The following is a 20,055-nucleotide window of genomic DNA, read 5'->3' as shown; positions in this document are numbered from 1 at the left end:
GCTGGTCGTCATCAATGCGGATTTTTTCAATAAACATGTTTTCGACAACTATTAATAATTCGTTTTAGTGTTTATATAATAATAACTATTACGTTTCATCCATTAACGTGGATTAAACGGAATTACTGACCATCATTACTACTATTGAACTATATCTTCCGAATACTAGTCGGCACATTGTTATTTTATGATTATTTTTTCATTTTACGGCATAACGGCGCCACTCTCACACCCCGGTAGGCTTAAAACAAAAAGATAATAATAACATGGACGTATTAAAATTTAAAATACATTATAATAATAACAACAAAAACAACAACTTCCGCAAACGGCAGAATACGGTTAGTCGGTCGTCTCGAGTCAAATAATAATAATATCCATCGATGTTCGGTCTGCCGTAAAATTTCGGCGAAACAGCGTTAAAATAATTTATAATAATATTATTATTTATTATGATACTATAATATTGTCGTCTCCATTCGTCCGACAAATCAGCATCGTAATTATTATCGTAACGACGCGCGCATTATTTACACGGTAAAAATCGTACACACGCGTATTATTGGTTTCCAGCATCGGCGGCTCTCATCTCGCTACCACGCGCGTATACGTTCCCCTGTACTCGTATAGAAATAATAGTTTATATTATATTATTATGTCGGGAGAGAGGCAAGGTCGCCCGTCCGTCGCGGTGACCCTTCGGACGTCACTTTTATCGTCCTCGAGACGCGACTACGATTACAATAATACGCCATCATATATACGCGTACGCACATACAAAAGGTCTTTGCGCATAATGCATATTACATTACATACGTATAGTAAACGCGTACCTATGTACAGTATGAGGCAGAAATATAAACGGTGCACACAGAGGTACACGATCCGTTTCATTCGAACGGTGCATATAAGCATTTAAGCGTTCGGGCGAATTTTTAAGTCATATTATAATATTATAGTGCGTCTGGATATCGAAAGACCTCGTTAAGTTGTTTTGATTTTTCGTTCAAGTGCGACGACATGCATGACTATAGAGAAATGCAACACGGCTGAAATATTGCGACGAGTAGTTGTATGCGTGTGCGTGCCGCTCGTATGCGCATTCTCCTGCAGTCTCGTCTTATACTTATACGAACTTTCGGATGAGAAGCGGAGATAAACGGATCGTTTATGGTCCGCTATAGAGTGATTTGAAATAATACAGCGAAACCGCGATAATGTGTCATTTAAGACAATACCCAACTGTTAGAACAAAACAATTTTAGAATTATCGCGCGCATATCGCATCAAAAGTAATAATATTATTGTGTGCAATAAATAAGGACATCAGATAAATTAAGTAACTCGGTCCTTTCTGTTACACTCTGTATATACAGACGCGTGTACGTATCGATCCGTGTATCCGAGTATGATCATATTATTATACGAACGAACGTTTTCCCTTCGGACGCTATTATTATCATCACTATCATCACTGCCATCATCATCATCATCATCATCACCATGACCATCGTAATCATACCATTCATACCTCACTCGCATATATGTATGATACCCCTATGATAGCATACCTTTTCGGTTGACGGGTTAACGAATTTTCATTTCATTTTTTTAGCTCTAGCGTTTATGGAAAAAAAAATATAAAGAAAAAACCCTCAGTAGTTACGCTTTGAATAGGGAGGTACTTTGGCAATCGGTGTTCCGATTCTGGTATGTGCATTTTTTTATTTATTTTACCCGCGCACACGGGATAAAGACTGAGCGAGACAACTCGAGACGTTGACTTCAGAAATCATTGCGATTTGGCGATACAGCGTCATTATATTGTATGCGTATGTAGGCACATAAATATGTGCACGCATCCACATAATCGATGTTACAATATAAAATGCGTATAGGCATATTATGTTATGTAGAGTAATCTATTTAGCGATAGGTATAAGTGTATAACATAACATTTTGTTTCCTTTCAAATTCTGTACGAACAGGAAAGCTTTTTCGCCTCTAAAATGTTGTAGGTTTTTTCTGGAAAACATATTTTAGCGCTGCTAAAATCTTTCAAAAGTTTCACGTTTAGCTCGTGGTACAACCTATACATGCATCATTCGACCGAAAATTGATTACATTTCGGATATGTCAAGGTATCAACATTTTCAATATTTGCAAGAGGATATATGATTATATAAAAAAAATCTCCAGCGTTCATATATATACATTATACATATATAATATTATAACCCTATACGAAACCACAAATACTGTTGCTCAAATGACGAGCTCAATGCCGTAGACGTCGTAGTAATATAAATATACAGAGTGGTTCACCGAGCATGCTCACGCTATTTTTTTCTTCAATAATGCAGTTAACCGCATTTTAACAGATGAATAAAACATTCCGTTCAAATTATGAATTAACAGTTTCAAATAAAATTATTGATTGAATAATGTATTGTAAAAAATGTGAGTTTTCATAAGAAAAGCAAAAGTTTGTATCGCCACAAGACTCTCTTTAAGTAGTATAAATATCTCAATAATTTGAAAATATGGTACTTAAAGTAGGTACATTTAAAAATTTCAAAAATTAGGATTTGAATAAATTCATAACTAAAGAAAAATAGGGATGCGAATGCTTGACGAATTAAAATATTTTAGTACCACTGCGTGAATAGTGAAGACGTTTAGCATTTCACGTGTGATATGCATTTTATACAGTCGTTGCGCGCATTACTATAAAGAATACTTATATTTATAATGTAATTGTGTAAAGTAATTATCTAAACGGACATTCGTAACTTCGCGCACACGTGCCGTCGTCCGCCGAGAATTGCAGTTTATGTAGAAAACAAGTATGGAATGTACCGTCTACGGCAGGATTTGAGCTCAGATTTGGACATCCGCGTGGTACCTAACTAGCAGGTACGCGGTTATAATGCGGTATTAATATATTATCCAAACGCGGTTATTGATGATGCGTTTTCGAGTGTATCCTGTTACTCGCGAATGGTAAGCCACCGTTTAACGTGTGTACGTAAATAGTTTTGACCGTTTAGACAATAAGGGTAATTAGTTATCGCGTGTTGACGCGCATACCCAAAACTATACGCAACAACGGTGAAATGTTTTACCTACATTTTATGCGGTATCCACCCTACATACGCAACGCAATAATATTATACTATGTTGAGTAGAAACGGCCAACGTTAATAAACTAAATACCGTGTAAAATCGAAACGACGAGATGCCGTGCGGAATGTTGTCAAGATAACTGAATTCAAAACATCCGCTGAAATATTATATTATGACGACGGCCGGCTATAGCGGTAAATCGGTTGTTTGTTGACCGAGAAATTTGTTCGATGTCAGCCCTTTTATTTTCAGAGATCTGTTGCGAGTTTACATATTAATTAACACAAGACGGTTGTGGAAAGGTTACTTTAGTGATGATGATGATGATAATAATAATAATAAGATGAATAAGATTAAAAAACCATTTCATCAGTACACAAATAATACTAAATACATTATGTAAAAATGTACCGTTTTCTTGTACCTACTGTTTTTTATGCTGCATTGTTTTGTGAACTTAAAAAAAAAGTTTTGTAGCTTAAAAATTTTATTTAAGCTACTTTTACTTTTTAAACGTTTAATATCAACTTCGTAGTGAATTTCAATGTATATTTAACCAAACGTGTTTGATTTGTTTTCAAAAACGTATATAGTTTGACTTTGGAAATCAAAAATTTGATTTGATTTATAATAATTTTATTTGAGTTATAATTTAAAAAAAAAAAAAACCCCTTGTAGGTAATTTATCGATAATAGGTAATGGTTTATGTATACACAAGTATTTTAGTAATAGTCATCAAAATTTTATAAAGTTATCAGATTCGTATGTTAGTCATTATTATTATTAAAAATTTCTGAATCCAGTAATCTTAAATGTTACATAGTAACATAATATTATTTTAGATTATAATCAGTATTTTTGTAAATTGTAGCAAAATTATGCAAGTTGTGATTTATAATACTAATTGTATGACTTTCGTAGGGATAGGCGTTTGAAATTTGAATGCAAAAATAATAAATAATTGTAAATTATCATGGGAGAAGCAAATGAGTCTAAAAAGATCTGTCATAAATTAAGCTTACCATACTATAAACCTCAATGTTTTCTTACATATAATATGTAATATATTAAGATCTTATTATTTCATAAAGTTTTAAGTTTTTTTTTTTATGAACATATGATTAATTATATTTTATTTTGCAAAAAAAAAAAACATTTAATCTTGATTGTCCTAACACTATTTAGTGTTTATACCGATACATTACAAACCAAGCTGTCAATAAGTCTTATTACAGAGCAAATTTTACAAATGACAAAATGAAGGTATCTTGTTAAAATAAAAATGCTTTTAAATATCAAATTCCATTATTTTAAAAAACACATCAACTCACAAATTGAATTATTTTTGCTGATTTTTAAATTGTGTCATCTCTTACCTTAAACACTTTTTTAAAACTGTTGAATTTCTTTATTTTATATCAAATGGATGTAATATATTCTCTCTAGGTTCACACTTGATTCAATCATTTTTTTAGTTTGTATTAATAACTGGTTCCAAGTACTATCATAGTACCATAAATTATATTTTCACTATTAAATCGAATTTAGATTCAGAAATATTACAAATCTAATAAAACAAATTTACTATTGTTAAAGGATTTCGGCTCATTAAATAAGCTAAAATAAATAATTTGTTTATTTATGATTAAATTAGAATTTAAAAAATGTTATCATTTGTCTTAAACTTAATTTTAACGTTTTTGAATGTTTATAGTTCGATAATAAGATAAAATTGCAAAAAGAATATTATATTTTTCATGCGATGATTATTTTTTTCGTTATATTAATACGTCCTAATACTATTTTCAGGTGTTTATTGAACTGCTCAAAGTGGAATCTAACGCAAAAAAAATAACAACGTAACAATCGATCAAACACTGTAAGTATATATATATATATATATATATATATATAATACGCATCATTGTTGTTATTCAAAATATAATGCACACTATACACTAGAAAGTAACAACTGATTATGATTTTAATTTATGATGTTACTAATAATAGCAACACTGCTTGACGCTTGTTGTAATATATTATAACTATTATTTATAAATTGTAAAAGTATATGTAATATGTAAATAACAATATTTAAAAAAATTCGGCCATCGTATACCATTGACGTAGTAATTTATTATCAAAAATGAACAGTTTTGTGAAATAATTTTGGGATTTAAATTTTTTTTATTCGCAATATAAACCATATTAATGTAAATTATATCCTTCCGAGCAGAAAAAAATTAAAGTTTTCATAACCCCAGACTGGTTTTCTATCTATTTACTAGTACTGGTATATATTATTTTTATTATATTCTTCGTAATAAACTATAATACTATGCATAATTATCATGACCAAAACGACATAATATAGTGATGCTATACGTTCCAATGTTCCATATTTTTCTGGGAAAGTTTAAATTGAATTATAATTTGTTTACACGGGATTTCGGTGTCGGGTTTTTGTTTTAAAGCGGCTGAGATTTTTGTCTCGCGGGATTCGTTCGGTGATTTTGGCACTGCAGGGGTCACCGAGGCGTGTCTGGATTTTCCTTATTTTTACGTTTGAAAAGCGATTAACCATCGTCACGTTCTTAAAACGACTCGAAACATCAAAACGCATCTAGTATAATATAATTCTGACATTGTTAGACATACGTGTTGTTTTATATTTGTTTTTATTTATATAAACGTATAGAATACGGGAAAAAAGTATAATTCATTGATAGACCCGAACAAGGTATTATGTAGGTAAACGGCAATGTACAAAATATGCGATCAATATCCTAAACATGAAAAAATTAAACAAGTTAACTATAAATGCACTTATTTCTCTTCGGCTTTGAATTTAAAAATAAAATCGTTTCTATTTAAATTTCAACGGATACTAATAAATATTTTAAACAATTTGCATCGTTGATAAAACGTATTTGTTTAAAAAGAAAAAGAAATCGATTTTACGATTTAGCTAACATTGTTGAAAGTTTTTTTGCAACAACTTTATATGGCATTATGTAATATGTAACTCTTAACTTTGTCTATATTTACAAAATATAGTATCTATAAACTTCTTTTGTTGTTTTTTTACATTAAAAAAATATATTAAAGAAGAATAAAAATGAAAAAAAATACTTAACTAAAATATTTTCATCCATACTTATCAAAGTTCTCCCAAAGGCATCATAATCCCTTTTTAAGTTCAGCGTTAGCCTCTGTGGTAGTATACGGATTTAATAGACACATTTACACTTAACGATTCCATTATTTCGTAATCAAAAAGAAGTTCACACCACGGGAATTGAGTGGATATCGAATAACTTTAGAATAAAAATCGATTAGAAATGTATTCTCGGTAGGCATACATTTTTATGGAATATACACGTATTTTATTATTTCATAAATAATAAAAACACAGAATTAGGTCTGCTGTATAGTATACGTCGAGTGTATTTCGATATTAAGTAGGTCACTATAATGGATTGTGTTAAATTTAAATTCAACGATAAATCATTGCACAGGAAAAACGATTTTAACGGAGACGCTCTGTCAGTATATATTTCGAAGGATATATTTTTATTTACATATTTATATTGATAATGATCTTTTTTTTTTTTAAACATCGTTTTTTGTTAGTTTATTTATTAAAACCTGTACACAGCAAATTTAATCGATATTAATATAAATAAATAAACAGTATCATAATGATGTGGCCTTCGTCAAGAGTTATTAGTTATTTATTTATAATTATGATCTATATATTATATACAGATTATTGAGTAAATTAGGTGTTTTATTTTTTTGACTTCGGAAGTAGTTACATACTTTATTAAATTTATTATAAGTAGTAGATTCTTGTTATGCTGAACGTCGTTATCTCGAATTTTTCATTATCGTTCGAGATACATTAAAATCCCCTTAAAACTACCATTACACTCTATACCGTTTCACTCTCAATAATTCGAAATAAAATTAATCGTTTTTCATTATCTCGAGTACACAAATATTATTTTTATTACGGTAAGAAACTAAGAACAGAAAATTGTGCAATTTAACAAGATAGACATGCTTTAAAAACATAAAGACATTTTGTTGAGATTACTACTGGTGAGGAAGATGTCGGCTTTTCTGCATTATTCAGTTTGGAAGATACCATAGAAGGCAAAAGTAATGAAAACAAACTTTAATGATAGATTTTATTTAAAAAAAATTGATTTATTAAAATATTTTATCATTATTTTATTATTTTTATATAAAATCTAATACACTTCGATGTCTCGAATTTTCCAAAATCTCAATTTGTTTTTTGTTTTACTTGAGATTCGAAATAACAATAATCTACTGTATTATAAATCGCCGTATTAAAATAGAAGATTGAATTTAGACGTAATGTTATACTCCAAAAAGTGAAGACCACAAAATAAATAATACCTATAATTATATCATTGTAAAACCAATAAATACCTTCACTCAGAATCTAACAGTTACCTTCATAATTTCACTGTCCCTTAAAATAATCTATACAGTGAACCTATCCCTATATCCTTTAATATGGCTTTGGTTATAAGTGTTATAACTATGGCTATTTTTAATAGTTTACTTTTCAATATGAATTATGAGATTTTTGGTTTACCGTTATAACGTTTTTATTAATATAACACTTATTATTAGTTGGGTTTTATTAATCTGTTGATCTATATAGAATAAATATAAACTCTGTTACAAATGTTACTATTGTCAAATTAGCGTGACAGTAATATTAACGCGCTGTGAATTGATAATGAACAAACCTATTAACTAGAGGGTTAAATTGTCAAATTTTATTAAAGCTTTTATTGTTCTTTTCTCTTGTATTATTATGCCCCACGTGCATTTAGAATTAGCAAATAGCTGTAGTTTCGAGAGTTTTAATTTTACATTTCTCAGTTGTAGTTCATTTGTCATTGAACTAATAAACATTTTTGGTTTTTGATTCAAATGACCGGCCTAAGTTCCGAGTTTCCTTATAAATATTTGTATATTTATATACGATTACATATTGTTTTTGTATAAAATCATGTTTTAGATTTTGCAAGCATTCAATTTAATGTTCGTTGCATCAAAAAACTTTAAGTAATCCTCTAGTTAAAAAGTCAATTAAAACTAATTTTACTTAGTTTAATAACTTTGATAAATTTAAATGTAACCTATGCACTAAAATACCTATTTGGATTTGAATTTTTGCGTACATGATAATACCTGAGGTTTTGTTTATGTTATTAGTAAGTATATTACAGTGGGTACATTAATGAAAATAGCTTAGCATAATAATTAGATGATAATATTAATTTATGATTTATTATTGTACATTGGTATTGGTTAGTTGATTTGGTTGATCTAACTTACCTACTCAATAATAATATGTGTTTAGTGGTCGTAACATATTTTTCAGTCTCGTTTTGTTGTTGAAAAAAAAAGAAAATGAACAAAATAATCGTTATTCTAAAGGAATAATACTTAAGATTAATATTATTTGAAACCGTGCAAACGAATAGAATGTTTTCTTAAACAGACATACGTTAATTTTTTTCTTTCTTTATCTGAAAATTCGTCTTGTGATCCTACAGCTATTGTGTGTTCAAAACTTAAAAAAAAAAATTAAAAAAAACATATAAAGGCGAAAAAAAAGCAACGTTATGTCTGAGACGTCGCCAACGAAGCATCATCCTCGTTCTTCGCTTTCAAGGAGACACTATTACTTGGTATTATCGTGTTTCGTTTGTGTCATATTTAAATCTCAACCGTTCGGCGCGCGCGTACACCCTGCGGCACACATATACGCATACATCCATACAATATGCAAGTCGTCTTCTTGCCGCGGCGAGAGAAAAATCTTCACTGTGCCGACAACCACCCGATTTATTTACTTATAAATATTTATATCTCTTCTTATTTAAACCCACGATAATGCCGCCGCAGGTCGAGTTGACTATGACGAGCGGCAGGAAAGTCCTTCTACATCCTACCTACTTCCGTTCTATGGACGATCAAGGCGTGTAAATGTTATTCATTTATTGTGTTGTTCATAGGGGTGGATTGATGATAAAGTATTTAGCGTTACAGGGACTGGAATCTTATCACTGCAATATCGGTTATTGAAACCAATCGATTTGAAACATTACCTGAACTTGTATTTTAATATTTTTTAAATAAATTGTTTGAAAGTACTAAACGCATTCTATTGATTATAAATATTAGAACCGGATAAAATTTCTAACCCGAAGTAGCAACATTTGTATTTCTGCGGTGTATATATATATGAGGACACCGTTATTGGCCCAGCGCGATCGAGAAAGGTATAAACTGTACAATATATCCGTGGGGGTGCACGCACGGACGTTTGTGTGCGACGAGTCGGGACCGTAGAAGGCGAGACGTGAGGTCCTTTCGGTGTGATGAATGGCTCGTTAAAATAATAATGTGAGTGACGTCTCGCCGAGGGCCGTGGTAGAGCCGCTGTGTTGCCGCCGTCGGTCGAGCACACACAACGCATTAATCACATGGCAACGATTATTGTTTTACCACGGTGGCGGCGTGCGACGGGTCGTTTTCGGTTCGAATTGGGTAGTTTTGAAGTTATGCAAACGGTTCTTGTTTAATAAGTAAGTAATAATACACACCGCTAAAGGTCGTATGACGTGTATATAATTGCGGCTGTGGCAATTGATCACAGCGGGTAGTTTGCCCACGAGCATTCTTCTCGATTGCCGGCTATTATTATAATGTGTTACGACACTTTTCGTGTAGATTATTATAGGAAGTATAGCTATTCGATATTGGACAAAGTTTAGAACGTTTTCTATCAGCGAACGCGTGAATAATTAGCGCGTGATGCGAGCCAACACAAATATGAATTCAGTTGGCGGAATATATAGTTCAAAGTTTCGTATAATACTCATGGCGGATTTTGCATATATATTTAATACGACGGTAAATGATAATAATGCGATATCATTTATGCACTCTGCTCGAACGGGCGTAAATCTTCAATACGTATACGTCAGTCTTCGATAGTAATAGATGCGTAATATACCCTGTAGACTACGCCGTGTGTTGACAAATTTTCGTGTTGGATCGGATCGACCGATGTCGCCGTTTCAAAATCCGGCTGAGGTATAAACCATAATTTCAAAACTGTGACACGTATATTACGCCTGTAATCCAGATAACAACTCTTCGACGTATTATATACAGAGGGATTCACCATTTATACTCATCTTATTTTTCTACTTCGACAATACAGTTATTCATATTTAACTTTCTTGAGAATATTAGTAGTTCAATATCAACATTTATAATTTTTATAATTTTTCAATGTATAATAAATAATAGATCCGATATTAAATCTATTTTATATCTCTGTAAAATTATTTTTAAGATCTATTATCCTTAATATAAATATTTTAATAACTGAAAAAATAATAGAATTTTGAATTAAAAGTACATTCAAATTAAAAATATATATATTTAATGAGTTTATTGTACAGTAAAAATAGGGGTTCTCGACTAAAAACAGAAGTTTCAAGTTTCAAATACTAGTAGAATAAAAAATTCTTAATAATTTTGTAATAGTAAAACAAATATCAGAATTAAAATAATTCATTATTAAAGGAAATAATTGAGGTATGCTTGCTTGGTGAATCATCCTGTATACCTATATATATATGTAACTATATTGTCTAGATAAATGAGTAAATGATAATATATATCCTTGCGAAAACGAAGCTTGAGAAGTCGGTGACCATTTTGAGAAATGTAGGTTTCCCCGACGACGGCTTATATGGATTGCTGGTTACAATTGATGAGTTTCCGTAATGTCGGTAGTGTGCCATTTAATTTTTTGTTTTGGCAACTCTCGGTACTTTTATGACACGACATATTCGCGTAAAAGACGAACAATTGATTATAGCGAAGTTTTGGCTATCTTCCATACGATACTTAATAATGCCAGTTTATTTACAGGTCGAGTTAATCAAACTTTAAGCGTATAATTTTTTAATAAAGTGATCTTTTAGGTAAAAACAAATATAGGTAAGTATTTAATTTTATAGCACAAAACTATTGGTTTTTTTTTTATATTATAGTGAACACTAATGATTGCGAAATAGAACCGCGTTCTAACGATTTCACTGGGTGCACAGTTCCCTGTTAGCACAAAGCTTTCAAAACCGTAGTAAACGGTTAATAACTTGGATGTAATGAAATTTATTGAAGATACACACTTAATGTCGTTTTGATTTTATCACATCTGTGCTCAAACCATCTCTAATTATCAAATAAAAATGTTTTAGTGTGCACAAGAACCTATCTTAACCAAAAATAATTTACCTAACTAAACAATTGACGCTGCGAATACTTTATTAGAACCGAGCGCTGCAGTGGTACTATTTATAGTATATATGTAATGACTTATGAAGAGTTGTGTAATATGGTCAGTGTAAGAAATATACTGCTATTTGAAGTTTCCCTCTCCCAAAGTGCATTAAATTATTACCAACTATGGTTTAGTGTTTTGAGTAGAGATAAATTCGATTTCAAAGTCCATTAATTTTGTATATGTGCGTTATTTTGTCGAAAAACCTGTGTCATAAATCATTAATAATGAAATAGCGAATCGCAAATCAAAACCTCCGTATTGATTTTCTAGTTCGTATAACTAAATCTCAAGTGTGAAGTATCTCTGAAATTTACACAGAAGTGCTTTTATATAAAACAAAATTCACAACTAATTCTAATTGCTTTGAATTATTTTCATTTTCGACCTTCTGGTATATATAATATTTTATTATAGTTTATAAACGGAGTTTATTTAATTTTAAATAAAAAATTTAGTTTATAAATTAATTATAACTCAACAGATTAAATGATTTACTACAGTATAGTACACGAGAGGCTAAAAATTGACAATTAACAATTTATTATTATTATTAATACTATTCTTGAATGTAATAAAAAAAAAGTTTCGTTAAGTTTCACAATTAAATATTAAAACGTTAACATAATATCTGGGATGAACCTGTAGTATTCAACCCGCGGCTAGCTATATCTCTGTTTGAGACCAGAAAACACATTTTAAGCGTTTCATGCATATACTTTTAATCACATAATACATGTCATGTTTTCATTATGAATGCGGCCCATGGGATTTAAAAAATAATAGGTGACCTAATGCCTAAGAAGGTTGATGACCCTTGATCTAAACATTGATAATTTTTGTTATTCGAATGAAAAATAATAATTGTAATTTAAATAAAAAATTATCATTATTTGTAGTGTTGTTAACTCCTACACTTTCATTATTCACTGAAAAATTCTAATTTTTATAACTTTTAACTGCAGTTTCGTCCAAAAGATATATGGTTGAAAAATCTGTGCGTTTAATCGTCAACATGACTGTGTTCCAAATAATGTAGCGTATAGTTATTTTTTTAACTGATTTGCTAATGTTAGACATTTAAAAATAATTTCCGACTGGGTGTAGTGCGAATGCGAACGGACTAGCTAAATTATCCTGAACTATAAATGAGATAACACACATTAGCATATGGATAAGTGATTTATTATTTTTGGTTTTTGTTTAAAGTGTATCTGGATTTTTGTACATTGTATACGTCAGAAACATGTGTACCTTAATGGTGCTTATGACGTATTACTAGTTTTTAGTAATTATTTATTAAATATTTATAAGATATTGAGCAATCAATAATTAGACGCAAATTTGTTTATATGATAATAATACAATTACACAGTAATAATATGTAACATTAACTATTAATTATCATTAACGCTAGTTCTTAATCAGCCAATTATTTAATGTATATTGTATAGATTTTTATAATAGTCGATGTAAAAAAGTAAACCATAATATTGCTATAGTGATAAGACATACAATAATTTATAATAGTATTTTTTATAATAAATAAAAAAGTGATTTTAAACTGTTGGATCACTTCATGAAAATTTAATAGGTAGCATTTTAAACACCATAAAGTTGTGTATCTGTGCAATACCTTTTTAGACAACTGTACTTACAATTTACCGAATTATTGATTTTGATTCGGATATACTACAATATTATAATTTTATTAATTATAATATGTGATAGGCTTGATGTCTAGTTTGTTATAAGTATATTATGAGTACATTATGTAAAATTCAAATAAGAGATTTACGTTATATAATTATGGTTCTAATATAAAACAAAAAAAAAAAATTGCTCAAAATATGAAAAATAAAAATTCAATAATTTTACTTACGTTCAATAAAATTAACGTAGACATTCGAGTACGACTTTTTAATCCTATGAATATAATTATATTATGTAAATAGTTGCAAAAATCATTGTTTCGTTTTAAAAATTCAATATCGAAAAAAATTGTGTCATGACGATATCAAATTACGGCATCGTAAATATAACAATATAGAAAACGACCCAAGTTTAAAATTGTACACACGACTGAACAAAGTATTGTTAGTAGTAGAGAGGGGGTATATGAATTTTAAGGCTCGCGAGAAGTTTTCCCGATTTGCAATTATGAAAATTGTTCGCAAACCGTCTTCAACTGGTCGTCGTTTGACTAGGACTCGACTGTTTGAGGAGGACTCGCACGTCAGGTACAATAACCATGCGGTCGGTCGTCAGTGTAATAGTATAGTTGAAATATTCGCGGTCTCTCTGTCATCGCGCCGAGCGAAAGATTTAGAGAGACGATGGATAGTGCGGCGTCGGACCGTGGCGTTCGTCGGTCGGCATACACGATAAACTCGGGTCGCGGACCGTAACAAATTGACCAGACAGAGGATACATAAATATATAGGTCAGGTACACCCTTTATAAACTCATATGTATATATGTATGCATAAGAGGTAACCAACCAACCAAACCTCCTAGCCAACGATTGGGAAATCAAAGTACGAAACGTCCACGCGGTGCATTGGCTTATTGTTATACGTTTGGCCGGGTTCAAAGGTCCGAGAATGATAATATATTTCCTTTGCATGTACTCGCGACGGGCGCTACGTTTGTATTTCAATAGTAATCAATTTTTTTGGATTCCTATTTTTTCAATCGTGTTAGTAGTAAAAAATAAATTAAGGTGATACTTTCGGGTATATAGGAGCAAGACAGTAATACACCGGTGGAAATAATTTCACCGAGATGGCCACGTTAAACCAATTATTATTTTTGTCGTACACTCCTTACCTTAAAAAAGCATATGATATAATATTCAGTAAATTATAATATTGTGCATTGATCTAATATATATATATTAGATAGTATATTATTTTTGAAATTTAGACTGGAAATATACACTATTTTAGTTCGTAAAAAAAAGTCGTATAAAAATATATAAAGGATATGACGTATACCTTTTACCAATTTATTTAATACAAACTTAAAACGGTATGCTTTATAGTTCAATTTATAAAACAAATTATTGTTATTCCATGTTAGTAAAACATTTATTATATAATACGAATCAAATATTATTAAATTCTAAGTTTTGTCAGATATTATAACACTTAGAATTTCTTTCTTTTTGTTTATGAGTTTTTCTTTGTAGGTAAAAAATAATGTTTATTCGTGGTAGGTTGTACACAATATCTGATCTTTTGATTACCTATACACACGAAAGTGGCACAAGAAAACGATTTTTTTTTATGTTCCGGCCGAATTTATAATACGTTTCTATAAGTAATCAAATGTTATACTTATTTCTTTTTAATGTGTTATATAATTTAAGTTTTTGATACACACATTATTTGAGTTTCAAACACGAGTACTATATTTCGTTCAGTGACACGATGATCACAGACTGAAACTTATGTTAATATTCGTATGATATAATAATTTTTGAACTTTGTTTGATTTAGTTCTTGCAAAGAAAACCGTTGAAAAACTAGAGCTTATGAATATGTTATTAAAATAGTAATTTATACTTTTCAAATAAACGATTGAAACACAAAATCTCATTCGAATGATTATTAACATTTAAATTTGTCTTAAAAAATAGAATTGTCTTACTTCATATTATATACACACCAATTTTATACTTTTACCGGTGGTGAATATAGGATTTTTTGGGGGGGAGGAAATATAGCTAAAATTTTCGATTCAAAACGTCTCAACATTTCACTGATAGAGTGACAAATGGAAAAACACAAACTATAATCATATACAAATAAGTTAAAAATGGGGTGAAGGGGGGATATATGTCTACCTTATCTCCCCTCGTAAATACGTCACTGATTTATACAATTACTCTAGTTTTTATAGTAGTATTATACTAAAAAAAATAAATAAAATCTATTAAGACAACATACGAGTATTTGACGTTAGAAAGTAATTTTTTAAAAATTAAGCTATAACATTATTTACCCTTTTGAAGATAATTATATTTTAATTTTAAATAGTTTGATTAATTAGTACCACATTGAATATACCTTGGATATGAATCTATTTTTTTTTTGTCGAAGATATTTTTCTTTATATTAACAAGAATCGAGATACAAACAATTTGATTTGTCTTGTATAATTTTATCAAACCATAAAAATATTCTTGGGCTATACGAACGGGAGTTCTATCATATTGCTATGCGTATGATAAACTGTAACAATAACGACCTTAAATGGGAGTGCAGTGAGCCTTTTATAGCACAAGATTTATTGTGATACAATAATAACTACCTATTTATTTAAGAACGATATATTATCATGTCAAAATCGATAACATTTGAGGTTAATACGCCAAATGATTTTTAAATTTTTCTCGATAACTTTTCATCATTAATAATTTGTTCGTTTACAATGAGAAATCGATAAAAAAGCGTTTATTAAGCACCATCGCATATCATAATAAATTGTTTTGAACACATATATTTTTTTTTCGAGATGATTCAACCAAATCTTTATGATTTATAACGTTATATACGTTTTTTGTTTTGAGATGCTGTCGCGTATATATTTTAGATTTTTTAGAGAACAATCCGTTATCGTTTTTTGTTTTCTGATACTCTAAACAAAATGCGAATCTTCTTACAAAACTGTAACATCCAAGGGCGCGCGCACTAAAAAGAAGTGTATGGACTATCGCCCCCTCCCCCCGTTTAAAAATATTAAATCATTTTAAATACTCAAATATTTCCCTTTTTCTTACTAAATAAGTAAATCTTCACTACGTACATAAATTTTCTAGGTTTTTACCTGTATAAAACATGGTTATTATTAGAGACAGAATTTTTATGGTTTTATATATTTTTACTGAGAGTATACAACTCTAATTGGATAAGCTTTCAGACTGTTCATTTTCCTATGAACTAATATACAACATTTTTTTATGGCATAAAAAAGCATATTTCAAGGTTCAAGAATATTTTATGCAAAGTAATATGTTTTAAGAATATATTGCTATATTGGGGTTTAATTTGAATATTTTATAAAAAAAAATGTAATGGTTTAAAAAAAATGCAAAAATATTTTTGACCTCTGTCAGTTTCTACTCTTACATAAAATTAGATTTTATTTTTATTATTTAAAAAATTATTATTATTTTTTGAATTCATAAATCTGAATTTTAGGTATGTAACTGTGTACTGTATACAATCACACATGTGACATGTAAAATATAATTAATCGATATACTCCAATATATTACAATCATAATATAAATTAAATATGAATGTTTAAATAATTTTAAAAGATTAGTATTAATGTAATTATTTATTATTTTATAATTTGTATAAAATGTTACTTTTATTTGTTTTTTTCAGTATTTCATATATTTTTACAAAAATAAGAATATTTATGTTTATAAACAATTATTTTGATTAAATTATAAAAACGTTTTATCTTTAAGATTTTAGGCGTATATAGCATATAAATTCGGTCTCTAGTTATGATTTATTTGCTTGTTGTGAACTATACTTGTAGATGGTCACCAAATCAAGATAAAAGTAATAATTGTTTATTGAACCCACCACCCTTATCAACAAAATCCTGGTTACATCAATGAACTGACCACTTTAAAATAATATTTTCAACCTGTCGTAATAACTGGCCAAATAACTTTCAATGACTATGCAAAAATTATTTGTATAGTTATTATTATTACAACCATAATCATCTCCATAATACTATCAGTAATTTTAATTATCATAATCGTCAACAGTAGATATAGTAATTTATGTTTGTTTGTGCAGGCATGTAATCAGTAATCGTAGTTGTTATAAAAATCAATATAATATGATGAATAGAATTACTAACAAACACAAGGATAAAAACAAATGAACTTTTTCAGAAAATTAAATTATTTTGTGTAGAAATAATGAGCATCACCGTTATCATGTACTATCTATCTATGCAATATCTATCTCTCTCAGTATAATATATTGACCGATGGGAATACAAAAAAATAAAAATACTATTTAAACAATTTCACGATTGCAGTACAATCATTGTGGGATTTCACTATAATATATCGTATAGTAATTATTTTATATTAAGTAGTCAATTGACGCGTAATAATCAAACGCCGCACAACAGTCGAGTTACCTACAGGTCGAAGTGGCGCCACCGGTTCGTCGTGACGTCATTAAAGGATCGCATGCTAACTGGGAAGTTGAAAATAATTTCGTTTTTCTTGGCCCGTTGTTGTTATTAAAATAATTACAAAAAGATAATTTATATTATAATATCAGTGTTACGGGTGCCGGGCGGGCAAAACAACGCCGAGGGAAAGGAACACGAAATTATATGAAGGTATAATAATATAATATAGGTAATGTACTCCATTCGGCGGATGAAATTCAAAGTGTTGCGTGATACGTTGTACTTCCGTGACGGTTCCGTCGTATGAAAATTATCATATTTACGTACACACACACATATGTATACATATACACAATGGTATTGCAAAGCAGGTTCGTAATAATAAACCTATTGTTGGGTGGAGGTAATTTATTTGCGTCGAGTCAAAGACGCGAGTCCAACGCCATGGGCGCGGGCTTTTCGCGATCGACGACGCGCACACCGTAATAGATTGTTTAGAAGTAGAAAAAAAATGTACGCTTTAATAAAGATTTGCATTTGAAAAGTATAGTAATGCGCAATAAGATGCGTATTATTATGTTCGTAGTTACGAACGAATAAGTTCTTTACTCTGGTCGTGAAACCACGTTTAATTGTGTTTTTAATTACTATATATAGTAATATCGTCGGAAACGCATTTACATAATTGTAAAATCGTTCGTGTAAAACAATTGGATATTTATGTGTTGACCTTTGATAAGTGAAATGTACCGTTAAACATTTTGTTCAGTTTTCACGTTAATATTCGAGACGAAACTGTGTACTCACACCAGAGGGTGTAAATAGTAACACCAATTCTTGATTGCAAATGGAAAAAATAAAATAAAATACTAATAGAGCGAAATTGTTTTGCACCGAAAAAAGTCGTTTCTATAGATGTGAATCGGTATGATGATGAAGTTTGTGTTAATATACCATAATACCTATTATATTATGTTATATGTATGATAGATATTAGGGAAAAAAAATTAGAATAAAATATTCTGAACTAAATTATCAAATTTAAAATATTAATGGGTATAAAATCCGTGAAAGAAAGTAGACGATTTAAAAAAAAAGATAATAAAGTAACCAAAGGGTTGGGGGCGTTGGATAGACAATGAATAAATAAAATATTTAAAGAGCTAATAGAAATTAAAACTATTTTTTCGTGAGACTTGTATCTGAGTAACAAAAAATATATTGTAATTGTTTTGAATTTAATAGAAAATGTAATACGTTAGTAGTTTAGTACCGATCAAATAGTTTGAATGATATTCTGGCACTTTTTACTAGTTATAAAATTAAATATTTTTTTTAATTAATTTAATTTTTCATTATTATTTAATGTTAATATTATATAATTAACAATTGACAATCATACTTAAATAATAAAACTATTTAAATTTTTTTGAACTTAGACCTTATTGAATTTGTTGGCAATTTTAACATTGCATTTTTAACTGTTGGATATTTTGATTTTTTAGGATTATTTTTTGCAGACCTTAATTAGTGTTTCTATGTCAATACAATATTTTTGAAATACTAATAATACATATACAATGTACATACATATATATATATACCTACTGCAGTTTATTAGAATTACGATTATAATTATTTTTGGTTTACATAAACACAAAAAAAGTATTATTGTTTTCTTGTAAACCCTAAAAATTAAACTCAAAAACAATATATGAAATATATATATACATATATTAAACCACAATTTATGCGACTATGTTAAAAGGTAAATTATTGATTCCTAATATAAGTACTCAAATCGAAAGTTCTAAATCTAGATGATGTTGTAATGATTATTCAATATGTGGCCGTATACAGGCAAATATCGACTGAAGCACATGAGTTAATTTTTGTATTACAGTCACATAACATCATAATATATTATCTTATATTTTTTTTCATAATCGATCTGATAGCAGCCGTGTCTTATACGGTCCGTTTATGTAGCATACGTGTTACGCGTTTAGTGTTATTAGGACTTTTAAGCCGCACACCGTGTATTTTATTATCTAATTAAACGCAGCGGAGGCGTTTGCATTTGAAATCGGTCTGCGAGTCTCATGTGAATAACGTACTTGCGCAAATAATAATAAACATTATTCATAGTTTTATTATCCATCGTTTGATACGCTATAGTCGATATTAACGATCACGATAATCATCTTCGGTACGCGATGGCCGAAAAGAATTTTAATCATTTGCCGAACGGCATTGTCCCGCGCACACTTCGTTCGTTGCTGCTACCGCTGCAGTCTCTACCTCGGACACCGAAAGACAAATGTATCGTGATTAGAACTCCTCC

General features: G+C 29.7%; 1 protein-coding gene across 7 annotated transcripts in view; it reads left to right on the top strand.

Annotated features, from left to right (window-relative positions):
• Positions 1 to 20,055, top strand: part of LOC132921299 (potassium voltage-gated channel subfamily KQT member 1) — a 250,277-nt gene that overhangs the window by 55,575 nt on the left and 174,647 nt on the right. For 6 of the 7 annotated variants that reach the window (XM_060984249.1, XM_060984255.1, XM_060984248.1 and 3 more), the window contains one exon: positions 4,937 to 5,006. The exons of the other annotated variant lie outside the window; for it this stretch is intronic. The gene's annotated coding sequence lies outside the window, so the exon portion shown is untranslated. The remainder of the gene's footprint in view (positions 1 to 4,936; positions 5,007 to 20,055) is intronic. 7 annotated transcript variants of the gene reach the window in all.

This window comes from Rhopalosiphum padi, chromosome 2 (assembly GCF_020882245.1).
Source record: "Rhopalosiphum padi isolate XX-2018 chromosome 2, ASM2088224v1, whole genome shotgun sequence".
Lineage (NCBI taxonomy): Eukaryota > Metazoa > Arthropoda > Insecta > Hemiptera > Aphididae > Rhopalosiphum > Rhopalosiphum padi.
This window is presented reverse-complemented; position numbering and strand designations above follow the sequence as displayed.